Source organism: Gorilla gorilla, chromosome 4 (assembly GCF_029281585.2).
Source record: "Gorilla gorilla gorilla isolate KB3781 chromosome 4, NHGRI_mGorGor1-v2.1_pri, whole genome shotgun sequence".
Taxonomy (NCBI): Eukaryota; Metazoa; Chordata; class Mammalia; order Primates; family Hominidae; genus Gorilla; species Gorilla gorilla.
The window spans coordinates 144,567,705-144,579,922 of NC_073228.2; the positions used below are offsets into that span (position 1 = coordinate 144,567,705).

The following is a 12,218-nucleotide window of genomic DNA, read 5'->3' on the forward strand; positions in this document are numbered from 1 at the left end:
CACCTTGTAAAGACGCCACTCCCCTGGCCCAAGCACTAGTTGTAAAAGTCGATTTGATCACAAAGTGACCCTGCCTGGTTGTTTTGGGAGCGCGGTGGCTGAAGGCGAAGGAGGTGGGGGTGTGTCGAGACTTGCGGACCAGGTGACTGCTGAGAAGCAGAAAATAAGCCAGGTACACAACTGCGGAAGAGCTCTCCAGGGTTAGGGGAAGGCTGTGTCCTTGTCACTGCTGTGTGTCCCCGGCTGTACACTCCAATTGTCTGGAGGCGGTGGCGTGTTGGACAGTCCTGGTTGCTGAGTCATACTAAAACACTGTTGTTTTGACTCACTTTGTGACGTAGGTCTTTCTCACCAGTCAAGAAAATATAATCCGAAGATAACCTCCGGGCTGGCTTTAGCTCAGCGGTTACTTCGAGTACATTGTAACCACCTCTCTGGGTGGTTCGAGACCCGCGGGTGCTTTCCAGCTCTTTTACTGCTGAAGTTCAGCTCCTTTTCCATGGGGAACCATGGAGAAATGGCTGATTTTAGCACTGGGCAGGAAATATAGAGATGGACAGGGTGCATCTCACAGTGCTAGAAAGTAAGGAAGTGCTTGAAAACCAAAAACAGGCCGGGCGCGGTGGCTCATGCCTGTAATCCCAGCACTTTGGGAGGCCGAGGCGGGCGGATCACGAGGTCAGGAAATCGAGAACATCCTCGCTAACCTGGTGAAACCCCGTCTCTACTAAAAATACAAAAAAATTAGCCGGGTGTGGTGGCGGGCGCCTGTAGCCCCAGCTACTTGGGAGGCTGAGGCAGGAGAATGGCGTGAGCCATTCGGGAGGTGGAGCTTGCTGTGAGCCGAGATCGCGCCACTGCACTCCAGCCTGGGCGACAGAGCAAGACTCCGTATCACAAAAAAAAAAAAAAAAGAAAAAGAAAACCAAAAACAACCAAACTCTGAACTTTAAAAATATTTTTCAATGTTCAGTAATGTTCATGTGTTTGTTGTAAGTTACTTGTATACTTGTATCTTCTCATCCTTTTTGCCTGAGGCTCAGAGGAGTTTTTCTTTCAAATCTAATGGATGTTCTAAGAGATATCTTTTTTTTTTTATTGGCTGTGTTAATACCTTTTCTCAATACCAGTTATTATATCTTCAGTAAAAGCTCTTCCCTTTGGACATCTTATAATTTAGTTTTTTTCTGATTTTTTTCCTTCTATTTCTCCTGCTTTTTTACAAACTGTTTTCTTGGTTATTTTGTTCTTTGTCTATTTCTCTTCTGAGTTATTTTTCTGATTCATGGCATTTTTTTCATGTTACCAAATGATTGTTTAAGGTTATCTAATTTAGGTTGGAGTACTGTGTTTCAGTTTTCCGGTTTCATGGTGAGTTTAAAAAAAATATGGATTTTTGGCTGGGCTCGGTGGCTCACGCTTGTAATCCCAGCACTTTGGGAGGCCGAGGCGGGCGGATCACGAGGTCAGGAGGAGATCGAGACTACGGTGCGACCCCGTCTCTACTAAAAATACAAAAAATTAGCCGGGCGTGGTGGCGGGCGCCTGTAGTCCCAGCTACTCGGAGAGGCTGAGGCAGGAGAATGGCGTGAACCCGGGAGGTGGAGCTTGCAGTGAGCCGAGGCTGCGCCACTGCACTCCAGCCTGGGCGACAGAGCGAGACTCCGTCTCAAAAAAAAAAAAAAAAAAAGTATGGATTTTCACTTAAAAATTTTCTATATAATATGTCTGCAATTTTCTGTGCATTTTGTAATATTTTATTTTCCAGTTACAGCAACTGCAAATGAGGCAGAAGTTTGGGTGCCTTACCAGCTTTCTTAGTTCAAGAGTGCCCTCTTTTGTTGGTAGAACAAAATGCATTTTCCCCTGAAATAGCCCTTTTTTAGAGTGGAGCACCGACTGATGCCTTGTGATTTTGTGATTCTCTTTCATTTCTGTGGGACTCTTAATTTTCTTTTCTTTTTCTTTTTCTTTTTGAGACAGGGTCTATCTCTCTCTCCGAGACTGGAGTGCAGTGGCGCCGTCTCAGCTCACTGGAACCTCTGCCTCAAGCAATCCTCCTGCCTCAGCTTCCTCCTGAGTAGCTGGGACCACAGGTGCGCGCTACCTCGCCTGGCTAAATTTTGTATTTTATTTTATTTTATTATTTTTGTAGAGACAGGCATCTTGCCATGTTGCCCAGGCTGGTCTCGAGTTCCTGACCTTAAGATATCCGCCCTCCTCAGCATCCCATAATGTTGGGTTTACAGGAGTAAGCCACCGCACCCAGCCTGGGACTCTTACTCATTGCTTGCTTCCTTTTTCTTCACCATCAAGCCCTGAAGGGGTACCTCCCCTTCAAGTCGCCTCTTTCCTCCTGCCTTTGCAACATTGCCATTGCCAGTCTCAAACAATTTCACCCCCTTTTAAAATACGTCTCAGTTCTTTCATCTACCAGATCTCAGACATATTGTCAGTATTTCTCCACTCAAGATGGGACTCTCTTTTTCTAGTGGTGGTTTAGCCTTTCTGTGCCATCTTGGCTTCTCTTCTAGAGCATGGCTCTGTAACTGGATCTGCTGGTTTTGGATGTATATACCTGCTTTTATATAAAATGGGGTTTATAATTTTCTCTGTCTGTAAATTATATTGTAGCCATGGATGGTTTTATTCGTTCTCCTTAGTTTTGTTTGTTTATAGGATGTGTGGAGAGATTCAAATTTAGGTAACTGGCGTTGTTCTATAGGAATCTGGAAGCCAGAACATTTGTTTTTGTTTTCCATAAAAAATTTTAATTGTAGTAAAATACACAGAATATAAAATTTGGCATATGAACCATTTTAAAATGTTCAGCTCAGTGGTGGTAGGTACATTCACACTGTTTTGCAACCATCACCACTATCCATCTCCAGAACTCTTCATCTTTCAAAACTGAAACTCTATACCCATTAACTAATAACTCTCCACCTCCCTCTATCCCTAATCCCTGGCAACTGCCATTCTTCTTTCCGTCTCTATAAATTTGACTACTCTAGGTATCTCATAGAAGTGGAATCATACAGTAGTTGTCTTTTTGTGACTCGTTTATTTCACTTAGCACAATGTTTTATTTTGTTTTGTTTTGAGATGGAGTCTGGTTCAGTCTCCCAGGCTGGAGTGCAGTGGCACAATCTCGGCTTACTGCAACCTCCACCTCCTGGGTTCAAGCGATTCTCCTGCCTGAGCCTCCCAAGTAGCTGGGACTTCAGCCTCCTGCCACCATGTCCTGCTAATTTTTTGTAGTTTTAGTAGAGACTAGGTTTCACTGTGTTAGCCAGGATGGTGTCGATCTCCTGACCCCATGATTCTCCTGGGATTACAGGCATGAGCCACCGCACCCAGCCAGCACAATGTTCTTAAGGTTCATCCATGTTGTATCATGTACTACAATTTCATTCCTTTTGAAAAAGGATAAATACTATTTTATTGTATGTGAATACTACAATGGAATACTATTAAAATGGAATGTTTTGTTTAGTCATTATCCATCGATGGACATTTGGGTTGTTTTGACCTCTTGCCTATTATGAACAATGCTGCTATGAACATGAGTGTACAAATATCTGTTTGTGTTTCTGCTTTCAATTCCTTTGGGTATATACCCAGAAGTGGAATTGCTGGGTTATATGGTAATTGTACTTTTAATTATTTAAGTGACTGCTGTACTGTTTTCCATAGCAGCTGTATCACTTTACATTCCCACCAATAGTGCAGAAATGCTTCAATTTCTCCACGTCTTCACTAACACTTATTCTCTCTGTGTGTGTGTGTGTGTGTGTGTGTGTGTGTGTGTGTGATTGATAGCAGCTATCCTGAAGGGTGTGAGGTTGTATCTCCTGTGGCAGCTCATTTGATTTTAATCTTTCATAATCATTAGTGTATTTAAAACTGCAAGTTTGCCTTTAAGTACTGCTTTAGTTGTAGTACACAAATTCTTCATGTAGTGTTTCATTCACTTCTAAGTATTTTTTAAGCAGAATCTTATTTAGTAATATGTTATTTAGTTTCCAAACACATGGGATTTTATTTTAGCTATTGTTTTTACAAATGTTAATTCCAGGATGCATTGTAACAGGAGAATATTGTCTGAATGGGATCAGATCTGTGGAATTTATGGCCTAACACGTGGTCTGTTGTTGTAAGTGTTATATATATATTCAAAAATAATGCCTATTTATTTTGTATCTACATATTTTTAAAATTGTTTTTCTTTTCAGCTCATTCATATCCATACTATTTTCAGGTCTATGTGATCTACAGTCCTTAGAGATGCATATTAAAACATTTCCAACTACAATTGGTGATTTATGTATTTTTTCCTATTTGATGTAGTTCAAGACTGTATTGTAGATGCATGTATGCTTATGATGACTGTATCAATTTTCTACTGTTCACTAATTAAACATTTTTAAACTGTGAGATATAACATACATGCAGAAAATTCGTGAGGTAAATACATAGATTTAAATAAATGCTTATAAAATGAATCCATATAATCACTACTAAGGTAAGAAAACATTGCCAACATCCCAGAAACCCTCTCTCTCTTTTGATTTTTACAATCCCTTCACTTTCTTTTGGAATTAACCATTCACCTGATTGTTTATCTTATTTATTTTTATTGTATTTAGAGAAGAGGGTCTTGCTATGTTGCCCAGGCTGCAGTACAGTAGCCATTCACAGGTATAATCATAGTGGCAACAGCCTTGAATTCCTGGGCTCAAGTGATCCTTTTGCCTCAACCTCTCCAGTGCTGAGACTGTAGGCATGCACCATTGTGCCCAGTCTGTTTACCTGATTTTTATTTATTTATTAATATTTCTATTACTATTATTATTATTTTTGAGACAGAGTCTTGCTCTTTCACCCAGGCAAGAGTGCAATGGGGGTATCTCAGCTCACTGCAAGCTCTGCCTCCTGGGCTCAAGTGATTCTCCTCTCTCAGCCTCCTGAGTAGCTGGGATTACAGGCATGTGCCACCATGCCCAGCTAATTTTTGTGTTTTTAGTAGAGACAGGGTTTCAATATTTTGGCCAGGCTTGTCTCGAACTCCTGACCTCAAGTGATCCGCCCACCTCGGCTTCCCAAAGTGCTGGAATTACAGGCGTGAGCCACTGTGCCCGCCCCCTCCATTTACCTGATTTTTATAATAATAATTTTCTCACTCTTCTTTATATCTTTACCACTTATATATGAATGCCTGGGTGCTATAATTTAGTTTTCCTATTTTGATTACTTTCATAAATATAGTTATATTGAAGTGTTTGTTTTGTTTTGCTTCTTTTGTTCAATAATACATTTGTAACATTTATCCATTTTGTTTATGTTGTGGCTTACTATTCCATTTAATGAATATAAGATGATTTATTTATTCATTTTAATATTGATGGATATTTGTAGCATTTCTAGTTTTGGTTCATTGTTCATAATAACTGAAACCCAGAAAAAACAGATATTCCCATCTTATACATATGTCCTGCGGCACTTCAGCATATATTTCTCCAGGGTACATACCTAGGAGTCAAACTGCTAAGTATTTAGTGGATTCATGTCTTCAGTTTTATAGTTTTGCCCAGTGGTTTTCCAAAGTATTTCTACCAGCTTACACATCTACCAGCAGTGTATCATGTCCCCAATATTTGGCATTGTACAACTTTAAAAATTTTTGTCAATTTTATGGCTGTAATTTGGTACCTCATTGTGTTTTCATGAAAAAAGACAAAATATTCATTTTAAGTATATAGAATAAATTCACATAATGTATTTTCTTTTTCTTTTTCTTTTTTTTTTTTTTTTGAGACGGAGTCTTGCTCTGTCGCCCAGGCTGGAGTGCAGTGGCGCGATCTCGGCTCACTTCAAGCTCTGCCTCCCGGGTTCAAGCCATTCTCCTGCCTCAGCCTCCCCAGCAGCTGGGACTACAGGTGCACACCGCCACGCCCGGCTAATTTTTGTATTTTTAGTAGAGACGGGGTTTCACCGTGTTAGCCAGGACGGGCTTGATCTCCTGACCTCGTGATCTGCCCACCTCGGCCTCCCAAAGTGCTGGGATTAAAGGCGTGAGCCACTGCACCCGGCCCACATAATGTATTTTCTTATTTAACCTTGAATGCTGAATAGTGTGCATCTTTTTTTAAAAATACATCTTTAGATAAAATAGTATATTTTCAAAAAAGTACCCAAATCATAAATTTACAGCTCTATGAATTAATACAAAGTAAAGAAAACCATGAAATCACCACATGTCTATAAATAGGACTGTTCCATAAAGCCCTTCTAGAGCCTCCTGTAGTCACTTCTCTCACACTTGTCCTCAGAAGAAAGCCTTGAGGTGATTTCTAATACTACGATTGTTTTGTTTTTTCAACTTTGTATTAATGGAATAATATGTGACTGATTTTCTCATTCCTCCTTATGTTCCCATCCAGGTACTAACCAGGCCTGACCCTACTTAGCTTCCGAGATCAGAGGAGACCGGGCACGTTCAGGATGGTATGGCCAAAGACCCTCATTATGTTTCTAGATTCATCTATTTTGTTGTGCGTAGCAGTTGCTTATTTGCATTGCTGTATGGAAATTAAATCAAAAGACTTAATACTTTTGAAAGTAGAAATACTTTCGAAAGCAATTTGGGCTCCTCAATATAGTATAGGTTATGAGAGCTACAACAGTGCTTAGCAAGAGGTTTGGAACATAGAAAGTGTTTATTATACTTCTTTTTTTTTTTTTTTTTTTTTTGAGACGGAGTTTTGCTGTTGTTGCCCAGGCTGGAGTGCAGTGGCGGGATCTCGGCTCACTGCAACCTCTGCCTCCCAGGTTCAAGTGATTCTCCTGCCTCAGCCTCCTGAGTAGCTGGGATTACAGGTGCGTGCCACCACGCTCAGCTAATTTTTTGTATTTTTAGTAGAGACGGGATTTCATCATGTTAGCCAGGCTGGTCTCGAACTCTGACCTCAGGTGATCCATCCACCTTGGCCTCCCAAAATGCAGGGATTACAGGCGTGAGCCACTGCGCTTGGTCTATACTTCTTATATTTGCAGGCAAATACCTTTTTACATTTGACAAATTGCCTTTTTATTTTTGCTTGAGTTTCCTTAAATAAAACTTCCTTGTTGTACTTATGTATGGTTCTATAATGGTGAATCAATCCATTTACATTGGTGAATGAGAAATTGCATATTTCATGAATGCATGGAATAGTTTATGGTATTTATTCAAAATATTACACATACTTCTGCTTCCAGGAAGGTGGAGTAAATGTAATATTCCCTATTCATCCCGCTAAAACCCCAAAGCATTGTACATAAAACAAATGTAATACAATGAAAGGCAGACAAAAGGCAGACCAGCTAGGGATCTCAAGACTCAAGGTACAACACAGTCGTAAGTTTTTTTTTCCTTTTGTATTCCAGACTTGGAACTGAAGAAGCTGGCAATCTGGAAATGCCAATGGATGCAGATTTTAAAAGCCCCAGCAAAAGTCTGCTTTCTCTATTCATAGGACCAGGATCAGGAAGAGGACAGCTTAGCAAGACATAAAATTCTTAGACAATAACTGTTCTACCCCAGCCAAACACCAAACACACACACACACACACACACACACACATACACACACACACTCCAACAACTATGGCCCCACCCACTTCAGCAAAGGCTGAGTAGGAGCCTAGACTTCCACCACTGAGCGGCTGTAAGAAGTTACCCCAAGACCCCACCAACGTGGTGTTAAAGAAGGCCAAATAGGGGACAAGATTTTTTTCCACACTGACCAGTTATGAGGTTCCCTTTTTCCCCCTGTGAAATAAAAATAAAGCCCATAGGTCCCCAGGCAAGATGAAATGGACTCCTTGTTGCAAAAGAGACCCCAGAAAACTTTAAAAGCTGGATTCTATGGCTTTGGCAAGGTAAGAGTTCGGTCACACCTCAAAACTCCCCTACCTCATTAACTGCTTCAAGACTTTCTTTCCTACAGTTAAACGCCTGGGACTACAGTTGTGTGCCACCATCCTAGGCTAATTTTTTTTTAAAGGTTTTTGTAGAGATGAGATCTCAGTATATTGCCCAGGCTGGTCTCAAACTCTTGGGCTCAAGCAATTCTCCCATCTCGGCCTCCCAGAGTGCTGGAATTACAGGCGTGAGCCACTGCACCAAGTAAGAAAACTGAGTTTTAAGAAGATTAATATTTTTATGTTTATGTAGCTTTCTGTATTACTTTTAAAGTCTTTTGATTGTCACTTCGGTTAAATGAATATTATTTTACAATGACCCGTGATCCTGTTTTGATCAAATATTTTGGGCCTTTTAACATCTTTGACAAACATCCTCAAAATCAATCCTAAATTAAGTCTTTTTACGTAGAATTAACTTTGAGATTTTCTAATTGGGCCCCTAAAAAGCTTCAACAGATATATCTCTCATTTTATAGAGATATTTTAAATGATTAGGCTTATTTGGTAAATTATATAAAAACATTGTCAAATAATAAGCAATACTAGATCTTCTTTTAATTACACTATGATATGTTGTTGATATAAATGTTTCAAAATTTATATAAATTCAGAAAGATCTAATGTGTTATCAGTCATAATTTTGGTTGTTATCTTAAAATACTACATATAATGTAAATAACTAAATGTTCTTGTCAATTGAGAACTTTCATTAGATTTTAACCATAGCCATTCTAAGTTTTTGTCATCTACAGTTACTGTTTTTAATTCTTCTCTAAAAACATTTGCAATAAGCTATAATCCAAATTGCTTTCTATCGAAAAGACTTTAACATATTTGAATACCAATTTCTCACTTGGAATAACGAAGTTCTTCCCTCCACGGAAGACTGGACCTCAACACCAGTATCTGACACCAGACTTAGACTAGGGTTCCACCTCATGGCTGAGAAGAAGATGACAGCTGAGGTGGACTGCCTGTCCAAGATGCTGGACCAGGGCTGTATTTTAACTCGCCCACTTTTGACTTAAGACAAATTACCATTGCCATTGCCTCAGGTACCTGCGTTATTGACTGATTACCCTGACGTTGGGAATATTATGTATTCTGGAGATCCTATGTTGCGCTACAATGCTTACCCTTGTATTCCATTTTTAGATACTTCTAAAATTTCTCATCCACCTCCAAGTCCAAAATCCCTTTCCCAGAGCCTATAATCCTCACTTTAGAAAACATAGTTACCATGCTCCTTGTTAATCAAATACTCCATTACCTTAAAGAATACCCCCAGACTCTAGATAGTGACCCTCAGCAATTTGTATGGAATTTATGATTTCTCCCTTGGTTTAATTTTTTTATAACTAAAATGGCCACCTCTGTTTCACTCCTCACAATTTTAGTTTTATTGACCACTTCTGTTACCAAACCCACACCTTAACCCTTACCCTTTTGAGTAAAAGGTAATTTTACTATTTTTTTAAAAAGTTTTTTGTAGAGATTAGGTCTCAGTATATTGCCCAGTCTGGTCTCAAACTCTTGGGCTCAAGCAATTCTCCCACCTCAGCCTCCCAAAGTGCTGGAATTACAGGTATGAGCCACTGCACCAAACCCGAAAACTGAGTTTTAAAAAGATTAAGATTTTTATGTCTATGTAGCTTTCTCCTTAGATTCTGGGACTCCCACCCTTGCTACTGTACATAACCACTGAATGCCCAAAGAAAAAACATCAAACACTGACAACAGCTCCTGTTTGTTAGATATCATGGCTCTGCAGGCTTCTAGAAGGCTTGCAACAAAACCAGTTCGTGGTTCACTCACATAATAGATATCTTGTTCATAAATGAACATATAAATGGGCATACCCTTGGAGGTATAACTTGTGCCCCTTGAGGATACACTTTCCTATATAGAATTGAGTCAGATCCCCCAGTTCAAGAAGAGGCACACAGATGCATAAACAGCTGGCAAGTTGAAGGACTTTGACTTCTAGGTCATTATGTTGCCCTCTTTTCCATCCATCTCAATCATAAAGAAAATCTTGCTTTCCAGTAAGCTAAAAGAGAGCTACCAAGCGGATATCAGGATATGTGGTAGCATAGTCTTTGGGGTATAATTCTTCTCAGCTACGGAGTATACACTAACAGAGATATGATAAAAAAAAATGCCGGCCACCATAGGACAAATTGTTGAAAATGCTGCAATAAGTATTATGACACAGTAGAAGTCCTTAAATTCTCTCGCTCAAGTGGTTTTAGACAATCAAATTGCACCAGGTTTTCTCATTGCTAAACAAGGGGGAATTTGCATGATAGCCCACACCACTTGTTGCACTTATATCAATATTATAGGAGATTTAACAACCCATGTGGGTAAGATCACCCAACAGGCTGCCTGGTTACAGGAGGTACAAACCACAGATCCCCTTAATGACGTTTTTAGCTGACTCATTGCAGTATTAGAAATTACTTCCAATCCATCTTACAAACCCTTGTCATTATCATATCACTATCTTGTTCCTATTTTTTATAATCAAAGTACTTATAAGATCTATAACCAACTACTTCAAGTCTGTCACTAAAACCAAAGTTATGGTAGCATAATGCATAGAAATGACAGACAACAAACATAAACTTACCTTCTCAACTTTTCTGTTGTTACTGTTTTTCTAGTCTCAAAGGTTCAAAGGGTCTTAACAGCTGTCTGCCTCCTTCTTTCCTGGCCTAAAATATTCAATTGGTTGTAAGTCTCCTAGCCACATGAGTTCCACTGACAGACTAGATAGACCTGGGGCAGGTATCCACACCATCCTGGGAACGACATGGGACATGTTAGAAAATTTAGCCATCAATGCTGCCTATGGTAGATTTCAGCCTAAAGCTGGAAAGTGTGAAATAAAACTAAAGTCCCTAAGCCCCTAGGTGAAACAGAATGGACTTCTTGTTGCAAAAGAGACCCCAGAAACTTTGAAAACTGCATTCTATGGCTTTGGCAAGGCAAGAGGTCAGTCACACCTCAACACTCCCCTACCTTGTTAACTGCCTCAAAACTTTCTTTCCTACAATTAAACAGAAACGAGTTCCTAAAAAACTGTCTGGAAGATTTCTCCCTCAACGTCAAGAGACCTCTTGATGTCATGGCTGACCTCCCCTCTTTTATCGTGGTTTCACCATGACTACTGACCAGCCTTATTAAACACTCCATTGTTATACTACCACCGACCACAGACTGATTGCACCTAGTCCACAGAGGCTGTGCACAAGATGCCTTTGTGTTCTGTTTCACCTTGTTATATATAAACAGCCACGTGCCACTTCACTTTACTATTAAATCCCCACCCCAAAATGAACATGGAACATATGTAACGTATATGTTTATTCTCTTTGCATGCATTAGGGTTTTCTCAAATATTCATAGATTCTCCTATAAGCTACTGAATATGTACATATAGCTCATCTTGTTGGGCATAAATCCCAGCTTCTCCCTTTTGTCTCTGAAGCAGATGCTTTTCGTTTTGGCTGGATGTTTCATTTCCCAACCTGCAGATTGTAACCTTTTATAGGAAATAAAACTCTCTTTTTTCTTCTTCCTCAAATCTCATGATCTTTTGTTAATACTTCCCTTCCCAGCAGGGGGGATTATATGAGAAGACTGGACTTAGACCTCTACCCAGTGGTAATGTGGCCATCCTCACTGTGGTGTCAGGGGAGCCAGAACTTCCATGCTTACCCAGCAGTAACAATGAGCTCCCTTCTTCAGGTGGCAATGGAGGCTCTGTAGGGAACCTGGACTTCTGCCTGCACCTGGCAGTAATTAGGCGACATCTCCTTCTTTCTCTGTTCCTCCTTCTGCCTAAATGGTATCAGAGAAATCCAACTAAAACAGAAGGTTTAAATAGGATCCAGAGTAGCAGAATATAATATGAACATATCCAGGTTTTAATGAAAAGTTACTTATCATACCAGAAGATCTCAAACAGAATGAAAAAATGACAATCAACAGATGCCAACATTGTGATGACAGAGATATTAGAATTATCTGACAGAAATTTTAAATTAGCCATTGTAAAAATGCTTCAACAAGCAATTATAAACATTCTTGGAATGAATGAAAAATGGAATGCATAAGCAAAGAAATAGATGATAAAAGAAGAACTAAATGGAAATTTTAGAACTGAAAAATATAATAACTGAAATAAAAACCTCAGTGGATGGGGTGGGTGGGTTCAGCAGCATAATGGAGGGGGCAGAAAAAAT

General features: G+C 39.7%; 1 long non-coding RNA gene across 2 annotated transcripts; it reads left to right on the forward strand.

Moving 5' to 3' along the window:
- The first annotated feature begins 362 nt into the window (after positions 1 to 362).
- LOC115934652 (uncharacterized) lies at positions 363 to 8,074 on the forward strand. Of its 2 annotated transcripts, XR_010133949.1 has the most exons (4): positions 363 to 583; positions 4,079 to 4,156; positions 6,444 to 6,507; positions 7,429 to 8,074. It is a non-coding gene; the product is annotated as an uncharacterized lncRNA (long non-coding RNA). The 2 variants fall into 2 exon arrangements; XR_008680319.2 differs by lacking the exons at positions 363 to 583; positions 4,079 to 4,156 and adding an exon at positions 1,984 to 2,096 and having other exon boundaries at positions 7,429 to 8,070.
- Positions 8,075 to 12,218: the final 4,144 nt, after the last annotated feature.